Genomic DNA, 24709 nt, shown 5'->3' with positions numbered 1-24709 from the left:
GAGTGGACAGAAACAGATACAAACAATGACAAAGTAACTATGTGGCAGCTGCTTTATGGATGAGGGAAGTGCAGTGAGCTATGTGGGTCCAGGAAGGAAGAGTAATTAATTCTTCAGAGATAATCTTTAAAGGAGAGAGGATGCTTGAATCCGGTCTTGAAGGATAAATATGAGTTAATCAGATTTTACTTGGGAGCAGAGAGATATTAACTTCAGTCAGCAAGAAACTATTAAAATATGTCAGGGCCACCATTACTAGCATTCAGGATCACAAAAACTGCCGAATAAAGTACTGTTGACCCTACAGCATATACTAAAATCATTGTTGTGGGGATGAACTTCTAATATAAGCTTGTTTTCCATTTACTATTATTATTATTTTTCTTGGAAAACTTCTATTATTTGAGAATTAACTTGCACTGCCTTCAGTTGGATAGGTTTCCTTGCCTCACCGGCAAAACTGGATTATGTACTCCTAGTCTGAGATCTGGTAAATATTGTGTTCGTACTTCAATCATAGGAGGAAAAGAGGAGGGGTGTAAGGGAGAGGAGAGGGGAGTGTGATTACAGCACTTATCATGTTCATTTGGCATAATAGATATTTGTGTATGTTGCCCCACTAGGCTGTGGGTTCCTGTGGACAGCTCTTATCAAACTGCCTGTCACGTGGTAGGTGTTCCTTAAAGGTTCAATGAGTTAAATAATGAATGAGAAGAATATGGAGATTTTCAACTTTTTAATTTTGCAGTGAGAGTTGAATACATATTCAAGCAAATGTTTCCTGTTGCCTAGGAAATTGAAGGCAAACTGCTTAGCACAGTGTTTCTTAGCTCACAGTCTCTCCTTAATGAATTATTTCCATCCCTACCCCACTGTTCTGAACCTTATGCGCCATCTGAACTGGAGTCTTCCTGAACCTGTCTTGGACTTACCATACTGCCTTTGTATCCTCTTCTCCCACCATTACTCTATGAGTATTTAGTAAGAATTGACTAACCCTAGCTTAGTCAGTAATCCCTGTAAGACCTAGAGCATACTGCCTGATTATTTTGGGGTTATTGATTTTATTATCATTAAATAGTTATTTGGTGCTGTAAGTGCTAAGTCTTCTCAAACCCTAAATCTGATCCCATGTTCTTAGCCAAAACAGTCTCTGACAATCTCTTTTCCTTGCTTTGATTTTCTTTATAGCATGTGTCACTACCTGGTGACTTAGAAACTAGAACAGTACCTAGCACAGAGTATAGGCTCAGAATATATTTGCTGAATGAATAAATGAATAAGTAAGTGATTCCATGTTTATTTCATAATATAACTCTGAAGTCCTTCAAAGAGTCTTTGTCCAATATATCTTTGTGTCTGCACCATGCTTAACTGAACCAGGCATATCATGGATCTTCCAGGAATATTTCTGGGTGGTGAAGGAAAAGAGAACATGTCACTCCAAAGTGCAATTCTGGCACATTGATTATTTTGAATGAAAGTCACCTGAGAAGCAGCCGATGTAGTAAGAACACTCTGACCCTGCTTTGTCCCTCTGAAGGCAGGAGATAAATCTCTCATGTGAAAAGTATTCTTCCCATGCCAGGAGGTAGAGAGATATTCTTATCATCAGAGATGGGGGATTTAGGGCTGAGAAGGCTGTATAAACAAACCTTGTTACATTTTCACCAATTTACTACCTTAAGCCCAAATTATTTGTCTTGCCAATTCTTCACAAATTTACTGTTTCTTTGTCTAAATGGCATAAAAGTTGCCTGCTTTTGTCACTCCTTGAAGTCTCATATTTTTGAGGCTCCCGTATGTATGAAAACAAATTTGTTTTTCTCCTGTTAATCTGTCTTATGTCAGTTTAATTATTAGAACAGCCAAAGAACCTAGAAGGGAAGAAAGGAAAAGTTTTTCTCCCCAGCAGTGGTGAATGCATGGATAATGCTTGAGTAAATGGTTCTCATTTAAAACTACAGTAACCATAGCACAGAGGGAAGTCCAGGCTTGTTCATTGCTGTATTAAAATCATGAACTAAATAGAATCCTAAAAAGAGTATTCAGCATGTTCTTGAATAACTGTAGGTAATGTGTACAAAGGATGTAATTAAGCTAAGACACTACTTTATGGTAGTGGAAAATTCACACAGTATTACACATTCTCTGTAGAAAAAATAGCTTGTCTTGGACACTCATTATTAACATATACATATGTACGTACATTTAATAATAGGATTAAGAACTTTATGAAGTTGACTTAGAAGAAAATTAGACTCTTAGACTAGAAAGAAATTTCTAGTAGTTCCTTTCTTGGGTAGAAAAATGAAAAGAAAGCCCACCACAGCCCGCCCTAAAATCTAACCAGGTTGTATTACCTCTTGTTCTCTGAGGTTACCTTCACATCTCCATCTGCGTCTGTTAATGCAGTCACTCCACCAGGAATCCCTTGTGTTCACCTGTATTCACCTTCAGACTTCTTACCCATCCTGCAAAGCATCTTTCAGGTGACTTCTCTCTGAGAAGATGCGGTTGTACCTTCTTTCAACACAGTAACACTCTGTGGACATCACTTCTATTTCACATATCTGATTCTATTTTAGTATAGCCATTGTGTATGTAGTTTATTCTCCCTATTTGCTTGCAAGACTATTGAAAGCAATGGCTCCTTTACTCATTTTTAATTCTTTGCAGAGTGTCTTGAATACAAATGACATCCATATTGCATACAAACATTCAGTTCTATAAATTGAAATGGACCACTCAGTTTCCCCTGAGGGTTGACCTACTTCATTTAAGAGAAGGATAAGGGAAGCCCTGGATTCCTAGGGTGTTCACATTTATCTATGCTTTATCAAAACACTCTGTCATTCCCACTGTGGCTTTATATCAGTTATTAGTGGCCACTGGATGCTTACGTATGCGATTTCAAGGTCCAAGGCAGGGTAGAGACTGGTAGTACTATCTGTGGGCATATCCCAGGCCACACTCTCAGTAACTATAGTAATATTTATAGGTAAGCCAGCTGGTGGAATTATATCATAAATGAGCCAAAGATGGCCTTCATGTATTGGGCCCTAGGAGTTATTTCTTCACTACAGGTTGAGACTGCTTAGCTCAAAGGCTTGAGGGCCCCCAACTCAAATGTTTATACATACAATTATTTTAAAAATAACCCAGAAAGTGGATATTTAGACACTTAGAGTCTGTCTCCTTTGCATATCCAGTGAAACCTCACTTCACATCTGCTGGCCATTGATAACAGAGGGCCCTGTGGTTATCAGACTCACAAGCTGCCCTTCTGAGGTCTCTGACCCAGAAAATCCCACCTGCTGCTGGGCATCATCCCCTAGACGTGTGAGCCCCTCTGGATCCCCCTCTCTCTCAGGAACTCGCTTGCCTTTCCCCTTTCTGAATGGTGGTCCCCTGTGGGACTCTTCCTCCCATGAAACCCTGTCCACGGACCACCCAACAGAGCTTACGGGGTTACTGTCTATCACGGGCATACTTTTTCCTAGATCAGCTCCAAATACCTTGAACAGACTATCATCAAATTTCTTTCTCAGAAGGAAAAATAAAAGCAAGATAAATCTATTCACATATTATAGATATTTATGAACATATAGATATATAAGTATATATTTCTTTTTTGTTGCTTTGTTTTTCATTTTAAGTCACACTTTTGATTCTCTCACCCTTTTCCCTTTTAAACACTCTGATGGGCTTTTCTTCCATCTATTGATGTTTTCTCTTAAGGAATAGATAGACTATTAAACAAGCACAGGTTATGTAATACATAAATATCAAAAAATAAACACAGAGAAATCATGCTGGAGTGTGAGCATGGTGTTCAAACACACACATCCTGGTCTAAAAGTTACCCAGCAAGAAAATCTGCTGAGCAAGCTTTCTGTGACCTGCAGTTTAGCCATACAATCTTTATCTAGGGTGGGGAGATTATGGCTATTAAACTTGTTAAGTTTTTTCTTCTTTATTTAAACTGCAGGCTTTCTCTCTGCCATCCTTTGCAGGCTCCAGGTCTGATCATTTCATGTGCCCCTCAGATACCACTGAACCCTTCCATGGCTTTCAATCACAATTAGCTTTAATAACGCCTTGGTCTCCCCCTGTGTTCCTCTTCTCCAGCTGTGATTGAATGTGGGCTTCCCCTCAGCCCCAGCCCCCCATTTCATCATGGAAGGAAGCTCTTGACTTTCATCTAGCCTGATTATGCAGGTATGAGTTTCCCATGGCAGCTGGCTGAGATCTCTGTGGCAGCTTGCCTCCCCCTGGCATGTAAGCTCCGTCACCAAAAGGCACTTTTAAGTCTTCCTTTGCTACACATCCTTTACAGCTCCTTGCTAGACAAAACAATTCCTTGAGAGAAAAAAGAGATAGTGAAGGGGGGCAGGGTGTGGGGAGCCACAAAGGAATTAGAGGGGAGGAACAGGAAGAAGAGTGAGCAACAACTTCCCTTTTCCCAAAGCGACCTGATTTATCATGCTTCTGTAATACTATTAAAGGGGTCTTGCAAGGGTTTTCAGAAGAAGAAAATGGACATTTATCAGATTTCTATGGAAAGATGCAATTATATTGAATGCAAGCGTTTTCAGAAGGAAATGGACATTTATCAGATTTCTATGGAAAGATGCAATTATATTGAATCCTTATTATCCTGATACTGTAGCAAACATTTAAACTGTATCAACTCATTAAAAAATGACAACACATTAATTTGATGGTCACTATTATTCTCCTATCTTACCAAAGAGTAAACTGTGTAAAGTTACACCTCCTTAGTAAAGTTGGGGCCTTGGACTGTACTCCTAACAAAACTCTCTCCTACCCACATCCACAAGTTTATTCAAATTCATGGTAAATCTGAAATAGGTGTTATACCTTTGTTTTAGATGAAGATGCTGAGGTTTGGGAAATTTGCTACTTACTCCCATATATGTATACTTGAATGTATTATTCCTTCAAAGGAACTGTGGTATCCTACAGAAAAATCACAAGCAGTAAAATTAGATTGTCAAAATTTAAAGAGTTGCTCCAAATTTAGACAGCTAGTAAGATGATGAAAAGGGTGTAAGTATAAATATGTCTAGCTCCAAAACTCTTTCACCTTCCAGTTCAGCTTACTGACTCCTCAAAGTAGCCTAGACAAAGGAGAGCAAGGCAGTGTCATTCTAATAGGATATTTCTAGGTGAAATTTTTGTTAGTTGTTATTGATTTATAATTGTTCTAACCTGAAGTGGTCCTATTTGCTAGAGATCTCAAAGTTATCTGGGTCCCTAGCACAGTTATAGGCACACACGCAACAAAAATGAATGGAAAGTTTGACAGATAACATCCTATTACACAAAGCAAATAGGAAAAAAAAATTCTTCATTTTACTGGTCATCAAATTAAATCTTTATTTAAGGGGTCAGGTGAGAACAGTTATTTAACAAGCCAGAATCCTTAAGTTTTAAATTGTTACTCTGGATATTGGCTTTCTGATGACCAATGTGAGGAAACTCACCAGATAACTACAGAAAGGAATTAATACAGTCTGGAGCCATGCCAATGTGAGAGGGAAGGGCTGAAACGGGGTCGACCAAGTAAGCAGGACAATCTGCTAAAAGCTAGATTCAGTTTAACATATGGTGATGTTATTGGGTATTTGATATATGGTTATTAAGGCCTGTTTTGCTTTATTGTAGGATTTTTGAATTCCCATTTCCTATCCTATAGTTGGCTTGTATATGACTGAAATTTGACATTACCTTCACCATCCCTGTAGGCATATTTCCTGTTTTATTTTTTAATGGACAAATCTAATCCAGTATTTTAAAGGAGTTATTTATGGACTTCTCTAGGAAAATTCATTTACCTCTCCTCTATTAACCCATATTCATGTCAGAATGATGGCAATTACCAATATACATTATATTGAATTTTTAACATATCTTTCTTTTCCCTACTAAATGATGAAATCATTGAAAGAAACTCTACTAGTATAACCTCTTTTAGAAGTTTTTAGCTTTGTTCAAAGTAAGTTATCAATATATAATTAACTTATAATTGAAATTTTAGAATGCAATCATTTGTGCCTCAATCTTTGTTTATACTGAGTCCATTGTGGAATTGAATATTGGGAAGATGGAGTCTTTTAAAAATGTAAAGGTAGCTTTATAAATGTATCGTGATTGTAGAAATATTATAACTTCTTTCAGTTAAAATATAATTAATTAAGTAAGGTACAATCCCTTTTGGAAAAGTACTGAATGACTTGTTGGCTACATGATTTTAAGTACTAAAATTTACAGAAGGGAAGGAGTAGGAGGTGTTTAATATGTTCATCTGGCGCATGGTATCCAATCTCTGCTCCAGGATACTGGCTACTTGTGGACTCCATTCAAGTGTCCCCTTCTTGCTGTCTGGCTTTCATTTGGGTGTGGTCAATGCAAAGTACAGGCAGGCATCAGAAGGAGGGAGGGGAATGAGGTCCAAGAATCTACAACCCTGGCTTTTTTCCTCTGGGTCATCACAGTTGGACATGTCCTTCTACCACATTTCATAATCCCTGTCAACCCCTGAGCCTCTCCTTATCTTGCAGGGCTCTATAACCACACCACTCCAGTTATTTCTTCAGACCCAAAAGTGGGAAAATTTCCCTGCTATCATCACCTCCAGGAGTATTGTACTGATCCACATTGTATTCTCTAAATCTGCCACACCCTTGAATATAGTCCCTTTATCAAACTCTCCTCAATTATAATTATATAGTTCAGGAATGTTGTTGCTTGCTGACAAAGAATATATTGAAAGTATTACATGTAACATTTGACTGTTATTTACAGAGCACCTCCACATGGGAGGTGTCCTGAGGTAACATGAAAATATAAAAAGCAAAGGCTGTATCTTTATAAATTAAAACTGAAGTTTGAAAAATTCAGGTGCTTAACTCATTAGCTTTTTCCACGTGACCTCAAATAATAGCTGCCATTTTTTTTGCTCCTGTGCTGCACCAGTGTGATTTAAATTTTCACTATATTGGGCAAAGGACTACATGTGGTTATGTGGATGCAGCCACAAGTCTCAATAAGAGGAAATGGAAAAACCAAAGGGTGGTAGAAGTTAAAACACTACCACCACCATACATTTATAAAATCAGCTTTACATTTTTTAAGGACTTCTTCCCAATATCTAATACCAGAATGCATTCATTATAAACAAAGATTGAGGAACAGATGATTGCATTCTTAAATTTCATTCAATTTTATGAAACCGTGCAACAAAAATTTTAGTTCTTCTTTCTTGGACGTCTTTCCTGGATATTTTCCAGTGTGTTATGAGTACAAATTTAAGAGGCCAGTTGAGAAGTGCTTCTTGTATTTGTAGAATTTTTCCTGCAGAAAACAATTGGGGGTGTTTTGACTAGATGTGGGTGAAAAATAATTTATTTTAAAGTGAGAGGGAAAAACTTGACTAATAGAAAAGGAAATTATGCATTATATGGGAATACATATTAACTACTTTTAAGACTTATTAAATTGTTATTTTTCAAATATATGGAGAAAACACTTCACTGACAGTGAAATAGATTGTGAGCTCACCTTTATGCCAGAGGGACTTGACCTTTATCCAGTTAACTAAGTTACATTTATTGCTATTGATAGATACCAATTTTCTTATTTCTAGTTCCACATATTCTATGTGCCCCAATTTTAACAATATAAAATTTAAAATGTGTTCTATTGAATGTATATGTGGGGTTGAGAGGGGTTTAATTTTCGGGCTATAAATATCAAAGTTAACTAATGCTTAATCAATTTACTTTTATTTCTCAGTCATTTGCTATTTCGAGTAGAAATGATATATGTCTTTGACTGCCATTAATACACATAAATATGAAAATTCTATAATTTTTCAGACCATAAAAGTCAATCAATAATCATTTATTTACTACTTTTTAATAGTATTTATTCAGAAAACACATTTTAGTTTCTACTCAATGCCAGGTAATACCTAAAAAAAAATATAAGAATCTGATCCTAAAAATACTTGGAGTTTAATGAAAAAAACAGGCATTTAACTAGATAATATGGTATGAAGAGCTGCCAGCTGAATATATACATTTATATATGAATATATGGATATAAAATCACAAAGGTAAGAACAATTATATTAGTCAAGATAAGTTATGTTGTGGTAACAATCCCCCAAATGGATGTGTTTTTTTATCTCTCATTCTGTATGTTAAATGCAGGCAGGCAGGTTGCTCTAGTTATTGATGACATCCAGGGATTGAGCTAACAAAGGCTTGATCTTGACACATGCTTTAATAATCACCAATCACAGAGCATTCATGACAAATTACACACTTAAAGCTTAAAGCTTAAAAAAAATCTTAAAGCTTCTTCCTGGAAGTGACACATTTCACTTGACTTTATGTTTCACTGGTCAAAACAAGTCATAAGATGCTCAACTTCAGAGGCAGTGAAGAAGGCAACATGTTTAGAAAAGGAGAACTAAAATATTTGTTAGCAGCCTAAATGATTAATGTGGTGTTAAATTGTTAAATCTGAATATATAACTCAGAGAATATTCCACAGAGAAGGTAATACTTGAAATAACTCCTAAAATAGGAGAAAACATGCTTTTTTTTTCAGGAAGATTAGTTATTTCAAAAAATTTTTGCACCCTGGTCTGTTCTATATGTCCTTGTACTTAACTTATTTTTTAATTTAATAATTTGTGATAATAACAAGGATTTGTCTTTCAAATTATTAGACAAAATCTTTCCACACACACACTACATACATATAATAATTTGTAATTTTAAAAAGCCTAAAATATTTCACCAGTATTTTTTTTAATAATCTATGTCCTTTGTCACATACTCAAACTGATACCAATGTTGTTATATGTTTACGAGTGTGTTCTAAGTTATTTTTGAGAGGTTTGTGTTTTCTCTCACGCTAAATATTTCCCTCTAGTTGTTTGTTCCATGTCATTTTAAAAGCAAAACTAGATGCTACAAACTTGATTTATTTATTAAATGACCTTCATTAGTTTTTTTATGTCCCAATATACTGGAAGCCCTTTATAAAAAAAGAAAGGAGAAAAATAAATGCACAAAGTATTTTTTTCTTACATACCAGAAAATGTTGTTTTGTTATTGTTGAATAGAATTTGAACTTGGTAAAGTTGATGTCTTCTTCAAAATTCAAAAAAGTGACAGTGCTAAAGCATATTTTGGACCTGGGAAATTCAATTTACCAGGCAATTTTAGAACAGTCATTAGAAGGTAAATGTTCTATTTGAGAGTTCATCTGTGGATGAAACTATAACATGTGTGATATATTTTTAAAATAGTCCAAAATAAGCTTCAAATATAACATTAGAAAGGTTTTCAAAGACTTTTTCTCTTTTCTATGAGAAAAGAGTTGTAGTCTTATTTTTATTTTCCTTAGGAAGATAATATTGGAGGGTAGGATTTTTCAATAAAATATTCATAGTTTTCTTTAAAAGCTATTATAAAAAATTTTCCCCAACTATTCAGATAATGCTTCCAACATTCTACCAATCTTTGCAAAGGAATCAAGTTGATTTTCATCTTCCTCAGCTGCAAATACAGCTTCCTTTTCTTTATGAAACTTCCTCTTCTCACTTTATTGCCTATTTCAATACTTGTTTCTCACTTCCACCAACCACCTACTTCTATTCTCTCTAGTCAGACTACAACTTGTTGCCTGAATGTCCTGATTTTTATTTTCAATTCTATCTTTTGGGTTTAGAATAGTTTCTTCTCTTGTGTTTCAATGAAATGCCACTGGTTTCTTCTTCAAATTCCTTGGTTAAAAGAAATCAGAAATTCCAAGGCACTGACTCCTGGGTGCACTCAGAATATGCATTCACAGCCCTTGGATTGCTCACAAATATGTATTATTATATATGTTGTACAGAAGAGGAAATGAAGGTTGAGAGATAATTATTATAATAAAAATAATTATAATAGTTAATGTATTTCTGTCTTCTAGGAACTGTGATTTGCCTGTTACAGGAATTATCTCATGTAATCCATACAATAATACTAAGAGGTAGGTAGTATTGTCGCCTTTTTACAGGAGAAAATGAAACTCAAAAATAGTAAATAATTGGCCTATAGAGTGTGGACTTTTAACTAGTATTCTAGGAAGAGGTCCCCCAAATAGTATTTACAAAATAACTCATAGGTGAATTCACATAACTTCTATGATTTTTCTGAATATTTATTTATTAATTAACCCTAACTCTAATGTCAGATTCATATATACCAAAACACCACATGTGGAATGCTGATTTATCCTGAGGTTAAAAAAAAAAATTGTCTTAGTCTGTTTGGACTGTTTTAGCAAAATACCACAGAATGGATAGCTTATAAATAGCAGAAAATTATTTCTCACAGTTTTGAAGACTGAAAGTCCAAGCTTAAGATGCTGATATGATCACATTCTGGTAAAGGTCCTCTTCCTGGATCATAACTGATGCCTCCTCTCTGTCTTTATATAGTGGAAGGGGCAAAGGATCTCTCCAGAGCCTCTTTTATAATAGCACTAATCCCATTCAGGAGGGCTGCACTCTCATGAACTATGAACCTCCCAAAGTCCCCACCTCCTAACGCTATCATCCATGGAGGTTAAGTGTTCAACATACGAATTTGGGGGACACAAACATTCAGACCATAGCATTTGGTAATTTCACCACACAGTCTAATAGCCAGTATTCTTCCTTTTTTTTCAATTGCTTTTAGCACATTGAGATGCCTCACAGTTACATTACAATTAGTTAAAAAAGTTACAAAATATACTATTTTTAAATGCTACTTTAAAAATAATCTACTTTGTTATGACACAGGAAAAGACCATAAAACAATATTTAGAAACTTAAAAATGTTTGCTGGTCATCTTGTGGCCAAATCTTATGAGAATTATCAACCTTTGAGGTAAAGTATGCAATTTTCTTTTTCACTTAAAAAGCACAATTGCTTCACTTTGTTGAAATTTTTATGGCATTGTGGAGATTAATCACATCCGTACCTTTTCCCCTTTAACTCTACATGACTTCCACTCTGGATGGAGTATATTTTCCAGTGCCATGATGTTAGACTTGGCTATGTGTTTTTCTTTGCTTAAAGTAATCTTAGTAAACATGATTAAACATTTGGGTATGGTTTTCCTTGCTCTCTTGAGCACGTATGTTTTGCTGTAAGAATGTGTCATGAGTAACTTCTGATTAAAAGATAATAATAATTAGAAAACACACACAGCAGAGTTGAACCTAACTCACAATTCAGAACCAAGACTAGTTGATCCCCTGTAGACCCACAGACTCTATAAATATTTGAGATTGTTTAGCAGCAAAAAGAACACAGATATCAAGTGGTAATCAATAGTATGCTGAAGAGCAGGTATAAACAAGAAAAAACAGTCCCTTTAAGAAAAATGAGTAGCCTTTTAGAATGGTATCCTTTAGAAAACTTGGAGTGTTTGCTGTTACACTCTGCCAAGTTAAACCAGGGATTCCAGCTCATACAGTTATTATCACTTTCATAGTCATTGATTCAGAACTTAACAATGTTTTTATAATTAATTTAGTACATTAGCTATGCATGAAACTCTTCATTTCACTCCTGTGACTTGTAGTTAACTCACACACGGTGGGCTAACAATCCCTTCCCCTTCTCATCTACGATGTCTTTATAACTTAAATCATTCATGTCTCTAAGTTAATTCCAACTGCCAAATCAGATAAAATTTCATTGATGGCATTGCATTTGTCTTTTCTTCTGTTTATGTTAACTTTCTTCTTGTATTCCAACAATCATATTGGAAACATACATAACATAAAGGTTATGAATGTGGGCTCTGTAATTAGACTGTTTAAATTCAACCACAATTATTTAATCTTGTTAAGTTTCAAATGTCTGCTTTTGGATGGGTTAATATTATTACTTGCCTTACTGTTGTTGCCAGTATTAAATAAATCAATACATTTCTTAGCACCATGGTTGACACATACTAAGTGCTCAGTAGGTGGTGTGAAAGGGAGACTATAAGTCCAAAGACTACCATTTTGGTTTATCATACAAGGACCATCACAATACAGTCTAAAACTTCCTTGAGAAACCTACACTATCAAGTACCATCCTCGAACACTAAATGCCATGAATACAGTTCCTCCTTGCTTTAGTATATGCTTTTTTATTCTGTCTATAATATCTCTATTCTTCCCTTTTTTCTCTAGCAGCCTAACTTCTCTATTTAAATATTCAATTCATATACTACCTCCTCTGAGGGAACCTCTGAGATATATCTATGATGAATTACTAATTTCATATTCATTATCCTATAATTTTTTTTACTATGATTATGAGGTTCTATGTGAAATATCCATCAAATGGTCAGATGCAAGAATGTTTGGGGTCATTTTTATTCATCTCCATAATACTAATTCCTTTCGCCATAGTCAGTATGTGTTTACTAAATGAATGAATGTGTGTATGCAAAAATGAATGAGAATGATTTTTCACTTTTTGTGAAACAAATATTAATATGTGAAGACTCTCTACACATTTGTATTTCCTGCCAAAATTAGTAAATACAAAATCTTCCATGAATTTAATTTTCCATGCATCCACATGTCCTGAGATCTGTGAGTACCATAGAAACCTTCCAAATATTCTTTCATATATTTTAATGAGTTCATCAGTACCCTTAGTTATATAATTTCACTATGTTGGATCTTGTTATTTTATTTAAAATGGCTCTTTCAATTTGTCATATTTGACATCGCAGGTAAATATTAAGCATTTTAAGAGTTTCTGTGAATTTTACCATTCTTTGCTATACTCTCCAACTTGGATATTTTGTGTCTACACTTGGAGAGCACAGTTGGTTGTCTTTTCAAAATCTTGAATAATTTTGATACTAATTTAACTGTGATAGACTAACTCTAGCATCTTGATTAGCCTCAATATTTTTAGTGATCAATGGGACATTTTTGTCAATGGTTTAAAGATTACAAAATTCAGAAATGAACATCTGCTATTCTTTTCTTCTTCACCACATAAAAATTCAATTCCAGAAGAAAATCAGAAAACCCTCCAGGGTAGGTGCCTCTCCATATTGTCTTTATTTCACTGATGTCTGAAATTGTGTCTGTAGAGTTTAGTTATAACAATAATCTTGTCAGACTGGGTACTCACTATGTGCCAGGCGTTGTGTAGACTTTAGATAAATTACTCACTGAATTCTAAGTTGACACTAGGAAGTAGCAATCATTATCTTCAAAACATATAGATAGATGAATGGACAGGTAGATATGGAGCCTCAGGTAAATTAATTTACCTTCAGACACCTATTTAAAGAGCAGGCAAAACTGGCTTTGAATTCAGTTCTGAAAAATCCCAAATGCCTTAATCTTTTAATGTACCACATGGCCTCTCTGCTATTTTCCACTTAAAAGAGAAATTTAGTTGTTTAGTTAGAGTATGAAATAAAATATTTCATAACCAAGACAATTCCAAACACACACACACACACACACACACATACCCTCCCCCCTCAAAATGACTTTGGTCCCCATTCCCCAAACTTGGCAAAGTCTTGATGTATAATTATAATATACCAGGCATAGCCTAGAAGGCTAGAGGGTAATTTTATCCTGATATTCTTTTGATATAAATGAGCAGGAAAGGCAAAAAATATTCCAGTTTTCCTTTTATTAACCAAATGAACATCTGAGCAACCTGCTTGAAACAAAGTCTTTGATGTAATTTATGGATCTTAGCAAAGTTCTGCCCAAAGCACTGTTGTAAAGATGAATAAGTGCATTATTAGAAAATTAACAGAAATATAGATCCTCCGTACAGTAATTTAAATCGAGTTCATGATGTAACTTAAGTAAATGATGAATGTAAATTGGAGGAAAATAATGATGAATTGCACATATGTTGGACAGAATGTTAATTTTTTATCAGATTAAGGATATTAACTGAATGAAAAGGAAAATTTTATCATTAAAATAAGTGTTTGGTTCCCTTGTTGTTTCATAGTATCCTGTACATTTCCAATATAACACTCATATTATTTATAAATTAAATAAATTTATTTGCTTAATGCTTGTTTTTTATTAATAAAACTGTTTTTCCAGAACAAGAACTAAATTTATCATGTATCCCTAGTCCCAAGCACATAGTGGGGACTCAGTGATTATATATTTGCATTAGTGAATGGATTTATTTAGACAGTCTTACAACTGATCTAATAGACAACAAATACAAAACATCATACCAGCTTAGAACATAATTTTAAACTATTTTAAAGTGTAGTATAAAATAAAGTTCCAAACCCAGTTTTGTTATGTACTACTAATATGACCTTAGACAAGTTATTTGATCTCTTAGTGCCCAGTTTCCTCATTTTAATTTAATAATGTCTACTTGCTAGCATTTTGATAAGGTTTTCATGAATAGAGAACAGTGTCTAGTATAGTGTCCAGTAGGGACTATATAAATATTAGATCTTATTTTTATTTTTCATTAAAAATTTGACATTTTGGGGTCCCACCTTCAGGTGTTTGGAGCTCAGCTGAGGTTGTGGGTCCCAGCCGTGAGGCTGAACAGCCCTGGGGTGTGGGAGGACAAAGGGATCCAACTTGTGTCTTTCCTGCTTTGGGAATCAGTGTCCTGACTGTCTGGTGAAGCAGAGAGGTGGGCACCTGGGGTCCCTCCCGGCCCCATGGAACATCAGAGAAGGTATGGATTCTGAGCCGCAGAAACAGAATCCAGTAGAGAAGAACCAAATGTGTTGTTGAATCTGCTAGACAGGTTCCTGGAGCAAGAGTGAAGAGATCAGGCCCCATCACTGGGACATTTTAGATTGTGGCTGATAATCTCTACCACACAGGAGAATTGTGAGAAATGCATATGATGGCAAATGCAAAGTGGCAGACACTCAGTAAATATATATATATATTTTTCCTTCTTTTCTTTTTGTGAGTGTGTATGTGTGTATTTCTTTGTGAGAGTTTGTCTGTATAGCTTTGCTTTTACCATTTGTTTTAGGTCTTAATTGGTACTTTTTTTTTTTAGTATAGTTTTAGTGCTTGTTATCATTGGTGGATTTGTTTTTTGTTGGGTTACTCTCTTCTTTCTTTCTTTCTTTTTTTTATTACCTTTTAATTATTTTTATTTTAAATTATTTTTTATTTTAATAACTTTATTTTATTTTATTTTTCCTTTCTTTATTTCTGTTTTTCTCACTTTTTTTCTGAGCCGTGTGGTTGACAGGGTCTTGGTGCTCTGGCTGGGTGATAAGCCTGAGCCTCTGAGGTGGAAGAGACGAGTTCAGGATATTGGTCCATCAGAGACCTCCTGGATCCATGTAATATCAAACAGTGAAAGTTCTACCAGAGAGCTCCATCTCAATGCTAAGACCCAGCTCCACTCAATGACCAGCAAACTACAATGCTGGACACCCTATACGAAAAAACTAGCAACACAGGAACACAAGCCACCCATTAGCAGAGAGGCTGCCTAAAATCATAAAAAGGTAACAAACACCCCAAAACACACCACCAGACACGGTCCTGCCCACCAGAAAGACAAGATGCAGCCTCATTCACCTGACCACAGGAACCAATCCCCTCCACCAGAAAGACTACACAACCCACTGAAGCAAACAGCCATGAGGGGCACACACCAAAAACAATGGGAACTATGAACCTACAGCCTGCAAAAGCCTACCAGCCTACAGCCTGCAAAAGCCTACAAGCCTCCAAACACAGTAAATTAAGCAAAATGACAAGACAGAGATACACACAGAAAATGAATGAGCAAGGCAAAAGCCTACCAGGCCAAACAAATGAAGAGGAAATAGGCAGTCTACTTGAAAAAGAATTCAGAGTAATGATAGTAACGAAGATCCAAAATCTTGGAAATAGAATGGAGGAAATACAAGAAACGTTTAACAAGGACCTAGAAGAACTAAAGACCAAACAAACAATGATGAACAACACAATAAATGAAATTAAGAATTCTTTAGAAGGAATCACTAGCAGAATAAATGAAGCAGAACAGAGAAGTGACCTGGAAGATAAAATAGTGGAAAAAACTACCACAGAGCAGAATAAAGAAAAAGGAATGAACAGAATTGAGGACAGTCTCAGAGACATCTGGAAAACATTAAATGCACCAACATTTGAATTATAGGGGTTACAAAAGAAGAAGAGAAAAATAAAGGAACTGAGAAAATATTTGAAGAGATTATAGTTGGAAACTTCCCTAATATAGGAAAGGAAATAGTGAATCAAGTCCAGGAAGCAAAGAGGTCCCACACAGGATGAATCTAGGAGAAACATGCCAAGACAAATATTAATAAAACTATTAAAATTTAAACACAAAGAAAAAAATATGCAGCAAGGGAAAAATAACAATTACCATACAAGGGATTACCCATAAGGTTAACAGCTGATTATTCAGCAGAAACTCTGCAAGCCAGAAGGGAGTGGCAGGACATATTTAAAATGATGAAAGGGAAAAACCTACAACCAAGATTACTCTACCCAGCAAGGATCTCATTCAGATTCAACAGAGAAATTAAAACTGTTATAGACAAACAAAAGCTAGGAGAATTCGGCACCACCAAACGAGCTTTACAACAAATTCTAAAGGATCTTCTCTAAGCAGGAAACACAAAAGAAGGAAAAGATGTACTATAACAAATCCAAAATAATTAAGAAAATGGTAATAGGAACATACATATTGATAACTACTTTAAATGTAAATGGATTAAATGCTCTAACCAAAAGACATAGACTGCCTGAATGGATACAAAAACAAGATCTGTACATATGCTGTCTACAAGAGATTGACATAGGGACACATACAAACTGAAAGTGAGGAAATGGAAAAAGATATTCCATGCAAATGGAAATCAAAAGAAAGCTGGAGTAGCAATTCTCATATTAGACAAAATAGACCTTAAAACAAGGATTATTACAAGAGATAAAGAAGGACACTACATAATGATCAAGGGATCAATCCAAGAAGATGTAGCAACTGTAAATATTTATGCACCGAACATAGGAGCACCTCAATACATAAGGCAAATGCTAAAGGCATAAAAGAGGAAACTGACAGTAACACAATCATAGTAGGGGACGTTAACACCTTGCTTTCACCAATGGACAGGTTATCCAAAATGAAAATAAATAAGGAAACACCAGCTTTAAATGATACATTAAACAAGACGAACTTAATTGATATTTATAGGATATTCTATCCAAATACAACAGAATACACTTTCTTCTCAAGTGCTCATGTAACATTCTCCAGGATAGATCATATTTTGGATCCATATCAAGCCTTGGTAAATTTAAGAAAATTGAAATCATATCAAGTATCTTTTCTGACCACAGTGCTATGAGACTAGATATCAATTACAGGAAAAAGTCAGTAAAAAATACAGACACATGAATCTAAACAATACGCTACTAAATAACCAAGAGATCACTGGAAGAAATTAAAAAATACCTAGAAACAAATAACAACACAAACACAACAACCCAAAATCTATGGGATGCAGGAAAAGCATTTCTAAGAGGGAAGTTTATAGCAATGCAATCCTACCTCAAGAAACAAGAAACAGCTCAAAGAAACAACCTAAACTTACACCTAAAGCAATTGGAGGAAGAAGAACAAAAAAACCTGAAAGATAGCAGAAGGAAAGAAATCATAAATGTCAGATCAGAAATAAATGAAAAAGAAATGAAGGAAACAATAGCAAAGGTCAATAAAACTAAAACCAGGTTCTTTGAGAAGATAAAAAAAATTGAAAAAACATTAGCCAGACTCATCAAGAAAAAACGGGAGAAGACTCAAATCAATAGAATTAGAAATGAAAAAGGAGAAGTAACAACTGGCACTACAGAAATACAAAGGATCATGAGAAATTACTACAAGCACCTATATGGCAATAAAATGAACAACCACAAAGAAATAGACAAATTCTTAGAAAAACAAAACCTTCCGAGACTAAACCAGGAAGAAATAGAAAATAAAAACAGACAAATCACAAGCTCAGAAAATGAGACTGTGATTAAAAATCTTCCAACAAACAAAAGCCCAAGACCAGATGGCTTCACAAACGAATTCTATCAAACATTTAGCTAAGAGATAACACCTATCCTTCTCAAACTCTTCCAAAATATAGCCCAGGGAGGAACAGTTCCAAACTCATTCTACAAGGCAACCGTCACCTTGATACAAAAACCAGATAAAGATGTCACAAAGAAAGAAGACTACAGGAAAATATCACTGATGAACATAGATGCAAAAATGCTCAAGAGAATACTAGCAAACAGAATCCAACAGCACATTAAAAGGATCATACACCATGGTCAAGTGGGGTTTATCCCAAGAATGCCAGGATTCTCCAATATATGCAAATCAATCAATGTGATACACCATATTAACAAATTGAAGAATCAAAACCATATGACCATCTCAAGAGATGCAGAAAAAGCTTTCGACAAAATTCAACACCCATTTATGATAAAAACCCTCCAGAAAGTAGGTATAGAGGGAACTTACCTCAACATGATAAAGGCCGTATATGACAAACCCACAGCCAACACCATTCTCAATGGTGAAAAACTGAAACCATTTCCACTAATATCAGGAACAAGACAAGGTTGTCCACTCTCACCCCTATTATTCAACATAGTTTTGGAAGTTTTAGCCATAGCAATCAGAGAAGAAAAAGAAATAAAATGAATCCAAATCGGAAAAGAAGTAAAGCTGTTACTGTTTGGAGATGACATGATACTGTATATAAAGAATCCTAAAAATGCTACCAGAAAACTACTAGAGCTAATCAATGAATTTGGTAAAGTAGCAGGATACAAAATTAATGCACAGAAATCTCTTGCATTCCTATACACTAATGATGAAAAATCTGAAAGTGAAATTAAGAAAACAGTCCCGGGCTTCCCTGGTGGCGCAGTGGTTGAGAGTCCATCTGCTGATGCAGGGGAAGCGGGTTCGTGCCCCAGTCTGGGAAGATCCCACATGTTGCAGAGCGGCTGGGCCCATGAGCCATGGCTGCTGGGCCTGCGTGTCCGGAGCCTGTGCTCCGCAACGGGAGAGGCCACGGCAGTGAGAGGCCCGTGTACTGCAGAAAAAAAAAAAAAAAGAAAACACTCCTATTTATCACTGCAACAAAAATAATAAAATATCTAGGAATAAACCTACCCAAGGAGACAAAAGACCTGTATGCAGAAAATTATTAGACACTGATTAAAGAAATTAAAGATGATACAAACAGATGGAGAGATATACCATGTTCTTGGATTGGAAGAATCAACACTGTGAAAATGACTATACTATCCAAAGCAATCTACAGATTCAATGCAATCCCTCTCAAACTACCAATGGCATTTTTCACAGAACTAGAGCAAAAAATTTCACAATTTGTATGGAAACATAAAAGATCCCGAATAGCCAAAGCAATCTTGAAAAAGAAAAACAGAGCCAGAGGAATCAGGCTCCTGGATTTCAGACTATATTACAAATCTACAGTAATTAATACAGTACAGTAATTGCACAAAAACAGAAATATAGATCAATGGAACAGGATAGAAAGCCCAGAGATAAACCCATGCCCACATGGTCACCTTACTTTTGATCATTTTGATCAAGGAGGCAAGAAAATACAATGGAGAAAAGATAGCCTCTTCAATTAGTCATGCTGGGAAAACAGGACAGCTACTTATAAAAGAAAGAAATTAGAACACTCTCTAACAACATACACAAAAATAAACTCAAAATGGATTAAAGACCTAAATATAGGCCAGACACTATAAAACTCCTAGAGGAAAACAGAGGCAGGACATTCTATGACATAAATCATAGCAAGATCCTTTTTGACCCATCTCCTAGAGAAATGGAAATAAAAACAAAAATAAAGACTGAGGCCTAATGAAACTTAAAAGCTTTTGCACAGCAAAGGAGACTATAAACAAGATGAAAAGACAACCCTCAGAATGGGAGAAAATATTTGCAAATGAAGCAACTGACAAAAGATTAATCTCCAAAATATACAGGCAGCTCATACAGCTCAATATCAAAAAAAACCAACCCAATCCAAAAATGGGCAGAAGGGGGCTTCCCTGGTGGCCCAGTGGTTGAGGGTCTGCCTGCCGATGCAGGGGACACAGGTTCGAGCCCTGATCTGGGAGGATCCCACATGCTACGGAGCAATAGGGCCCGTGAGCCACAGCTGCTGAGCCTGCGCGTCTGGAGCCTGTGCTCCGCAGCAGGAGAGGCCACGATAGTGAGAGGCCTGCGCACCGCGATGAAGTGTGGCCCCCACTTGCCACAACTGGAGAGGGCCCTCACACAGAAATGATGACCCAACACAGCAAAAATAAATAAAATAAATTAATAAACTCCTACCCCCAATATCTAAAAAAAAAAAAATGGGCAGAAGATCTAAATTGACATTTCTCCAAAGAAGATATACAGATTGCCAACAAACACATGAAAGGATGCTCAACATCACTAATCATTAGAGAAATGCAAGTCAAAACTACAATGAGGTATCACCTCACACCAGTCAGAATGGCCATCCTCCAAATATCTACAAACAATAAATACTAGAGAGGATGTGGTGAAAAGAGAACTCTCCTACACTGTTAATGGGAATGTAAATTGAAACAGCCACTGTGGAGAACAGTATGGAGGTTCCTTATAAAACTAAAAATAGAACTACCGTGCGAACCAGCAATTCCACTACTAGGCATATACCCTGAGAAAACCAAAATTCAGAAAGAGTCATTTACCACAATATTCATTGCAGCTCTATTTACAATAGCCAGGACGTGGAAGCAACCTTAGTGTCCATCGACAGATGAATGGAGAAAGAAGATGTGGCACATATGTACAATGGAATATTACTCAGCCATAAAGAGGAACAAAACTGAGTTATTTGTAGTGAGGTGGATGGACCTAGAGTCTGTCATACAGAGTAAAGTAAGTCAGAAAGAGAAAAACAAATACTGTATGCTAACACATATATAAGGAATCTAAAAAAAAAGGGTTCTGAAGAACCTAGGGGCAGGACAGGAATAAAGATGCAGATGTAGAGAATTGACTTGAGGACAGGGGAGTTGGAGGGGTAAGCTGGAACGAAGTGAGAGAGTGGCAAGGACATATATACACTATCAAATGTAAACTAGATAGCTAGTGGGAAGTGGCTTCATAGCACAGGGAGATCAGCTTGGTGCTTTGTGACCCCCTAGAGGGGTGGGATAGGGAGGGTGGGAGGTAGACGCAAGAGGGAGGATATATGAGGATATATGCATATGTATGGCTGATTCACTTTGTTATAAAGCAGAAACTAACATGCCATTGTAGGCAATTATACTCCAATAAAGATGTTAAAATAAAAACAAAAACCAGACATTTTGTTCTACACCATGATATCCAGCCACACTGAGGGGATGAGGTTGATGAAGATGACGATATGTAAGTGCTAATACCTAATCTCTTAATGAAGACTTTTCTGGTGCCAGTTTTCCATGAAAGCAGTCGCTTTACCTTAGCAGTAATTGCCTTTCACAATTAAGTAGATTAAGATAATTCTCTTGAAATTTTAATAAATGAGTGGGAATAGTTTGTCACAATGGAAAAATGTAAATATTGTTGTCCAACAGACTTACTTTCAAATTCTGGGTATGAGTGTGATCTTAGATGAGTAACTTTGTGAATTGTGCTTTCTTCATCTTTGAAATGGGATTTGTTGAAATTGTTTTTTTAAAGATTATAACATCCAGAATCTTAGCACGGCTGTAATTTCTGCCAGCGAATTTGAGACCTCTTTTTTGATGTTAATATGCTTACTCACCAACAACTGCCTCCCCAGCCGCCTGGAACTGCATGGCCTAACGGTTTAAAATGTGCTCTCTCTGGTCCCAGGAGAATGGGTGTTGGATGGTAGAAACTTACAGTAAGGTAACGATTTAGCAGCCACAGCATTGAAAGAAGCATGCAGCTGCTGAGTCAAAATTCTATCTTCTGCACATTCTCATGCATTGGACCTTGAGGAAAGGACTATATTTCTAAGCCTTTGGGTAACTATGTTGAGATGTTGAGTTTATAATTATTATTATGCTTCACCATAATAAAGGCCAAATGAGAAAATATAAAAGGGGATGCATTCAAATCTCCAATGGGCTACACAAATTCAATAGGTTGGGAAACAAATAATACAAAAATTTAATATTTGCTTGGGGACCCAATGAGGCAAACACCATTCATTTGGAATCCAGCAGGCATTGCTAGGGAATATGGCTGGGCATTCGGTGCTCTAGAATTAAAACAGGAGCTATCAATATGTCTCCAGCTACTGTGAGGTTCATTCATGATTCACTGTGCTTAAATTTCACTGTTAACAAATCCAGCCCTGCCCACTCAGTACAGCTTTATTTACTAGCCTCATTGCACATCTTCCACATGATATGAAGTCATTCACTGGGGACACATACTGTGTTGCAGGAACCGCTTTTTTTTAAGCAAGAAAAATACTGTTATTATCCTGTTTCCAGGTGAAAACTTTAATTTTTTGATGATATCTTATGTTTATACCAAACAGATTAACATAGGCACCAATAAAACAAACAGCTTAGTCTTTACTTCTAGTGTATCAATTATAACACTAAAGTCAAGAGATGTATTAGTTTGCTGAGGCTTCCATATCAAAGTACACTGACTTGGTGATTTAAATAACAGAAGTTTATTGTCTCACTCTCTTGGAGTTTAGAAGTCCTAGATAAAAGTGTCAGAGAGTTGTTTTCTTCCCAGGCCTCTCACCTTGACCATCTTTTACCTGTGTCTTCACAAGGGTTTTCTTGTATGTATCTACATTCTAATCTCCTTTTCTTACAAAGATATTGGTCACTTTAGGTTGAGGCAAATTCTAATGACCTGACTTTAACTTAATTACCTCTTAAAGACCCAATACAGTCACATTCTGGGGCACCGGGGTTAATTTTTGAAGGACACAACTCAGCCCAAAACAGGTAGTAATGCAACTGAAAAGCACACATTTCTAAGGGAATTTGATGGAGTATTTTAAAACATTTTATCCACTTATTTAATTAACAAAAGTTTAGCAGACATATACTAAATAACTTGGAGCAGGTAACTACATTATCCTCTGAGAAATAATAGTATGGAGACAGATGAAAAATAAAAATCTGAATTTTACAACTTTTAATAATCTTCAGAACCACCCTGAGATACTATGCCCCTTTTAGGAAGAAGTAAACTGAGATAAAAGAAGTTACTTGTTTAGAATCATACAGCTGGTAGCTGGCAGTCCTGCTAGTCAACCCCAGAACTAACAAGTTCTGAAGCCCATAACTTTTTATTTTTAAAAAAATTTTTGCTCTACTATGCTGACCCTATAGGAATGCATGGAGGCTGGACTAATCAACTATCATTAGGAGCTTCAAAGAATGGAATATTTACAAAGGGATTGGCTTCAAGGGTAAGCTTTAGCATGTGACCTTAATATGCATACTCATAAACCACTGCACTCCCAAACAGCCCTACATTGTGCAGACCAGAGGTTCAAAATCTTTTCTCTCTGGTCTCAGAAGGATGGATACTGGGCCATAGGAACCTCTGCTGTGGTTTAGCAGCCAGAGCATTAGAAGATAAATTGAAAAATTTTAGAGGCTAGTAAAGAATTCAGCAATACAAGCTGAAAGACCAAAATGAAGAAAATGATAGGCCTGTGGGGACAGGGTGAGATCAGGGAGCAAGGAAGACTGCCTCATTAATATACATGGAAAGACATGGTGTGAGGTATCTCAGAAAACCAGCTCTGGGACAGATTATGGAGGACATCGAATGCCACGTTAAGGGATTTATATAGTAGTATCTAGGCCAGTTGTTCTAAACATTTGTTGTGCAAAGGAAACACCTGGAGGGCTAGCAACCTATTCCCAGAGTAATTTATCCTGTACCTCAGAAAATTCTGAGGCTAGGCTTCCATACGTCCCACACTGAGAACTACGTCTGTAAACAGTGTATAGCCAGGAGGAGCTGGAGGGCAGGAGAATGACAATACTGGCAAATGAAGATTGGGAAACTGGAAGACCAGTTAGCACATTACTTCAGTAGATGTGAAGGTAGTTATAAATTCCAAATATTTCACATTTTAATACATATATACTATTCTTTTATTCAACTTAATGGAAGAAAAGTTGCTTGTTATTTTAAACCAAGATTGAAACTGTGTTCAGTCTCAATCTCACAAAGCATTTTAATTCTCTGTAAGCATCTTGGCTGCTTCTCGGATTGTTTTTTCTTTAGCTTAAATCTAATAAGATAATAAAGTCACTAAGAACGGATTAGTGATCCCTGACCTGTTCCTCTAAGATGCTTTTACCACTAGTATTATGAATCAACTGAGCTGACTTAAGTAAAATAAACGACATCCTTTACTTTGTTTAATCTGGCAGTCAGAAACACCAAGGTCTTTCTTAATGTTCCTGCTAAAGTTTCCTTTGAGTTCATTGCAAATCCTTTCTCTTCTTGAAGGTACATGGTCTCCTATTCTAGTTGTCTGCCCTGTTCCCAAGAGCAATTCTGGGAGAAAGTGAGGAACTGAAGGGTATACGTGTACC

General features: G+C 36.0%; 1 pseudogene; it reads right to left on the bottom strand.

The window, feature by feature from the left end:
* Positions 1 to 3224: 3224 nt before the first annotated feature.
* The window catches only part of LOC136123219 (probable ATP-dependent RNA helicase DDX10 pseudogene), a 141151-nt pseudogene continuing 119666 nt past the window's right edge, over positions 3225 to 24709 (bottom strand).

This window comes from Phocoena phocoena, chromosome 5, assembly GCF_963924675.1.
Source record: "Phocoena phocoena chromosome 5, mPhoPho1.1, whole genome shotgun sequence".
Lineage (NCBI taxonomy): Eukaryota > Metazoa > Chordata > Mammalia > Artiodactyla > Phocoenidae > Phocoena > Phocoena phocoena.
The sequence above is the reverse complement of the archived record's forward strand: the minus strand, read 5'-3'. Positions and strand labels throughout refer to the sequence as shown.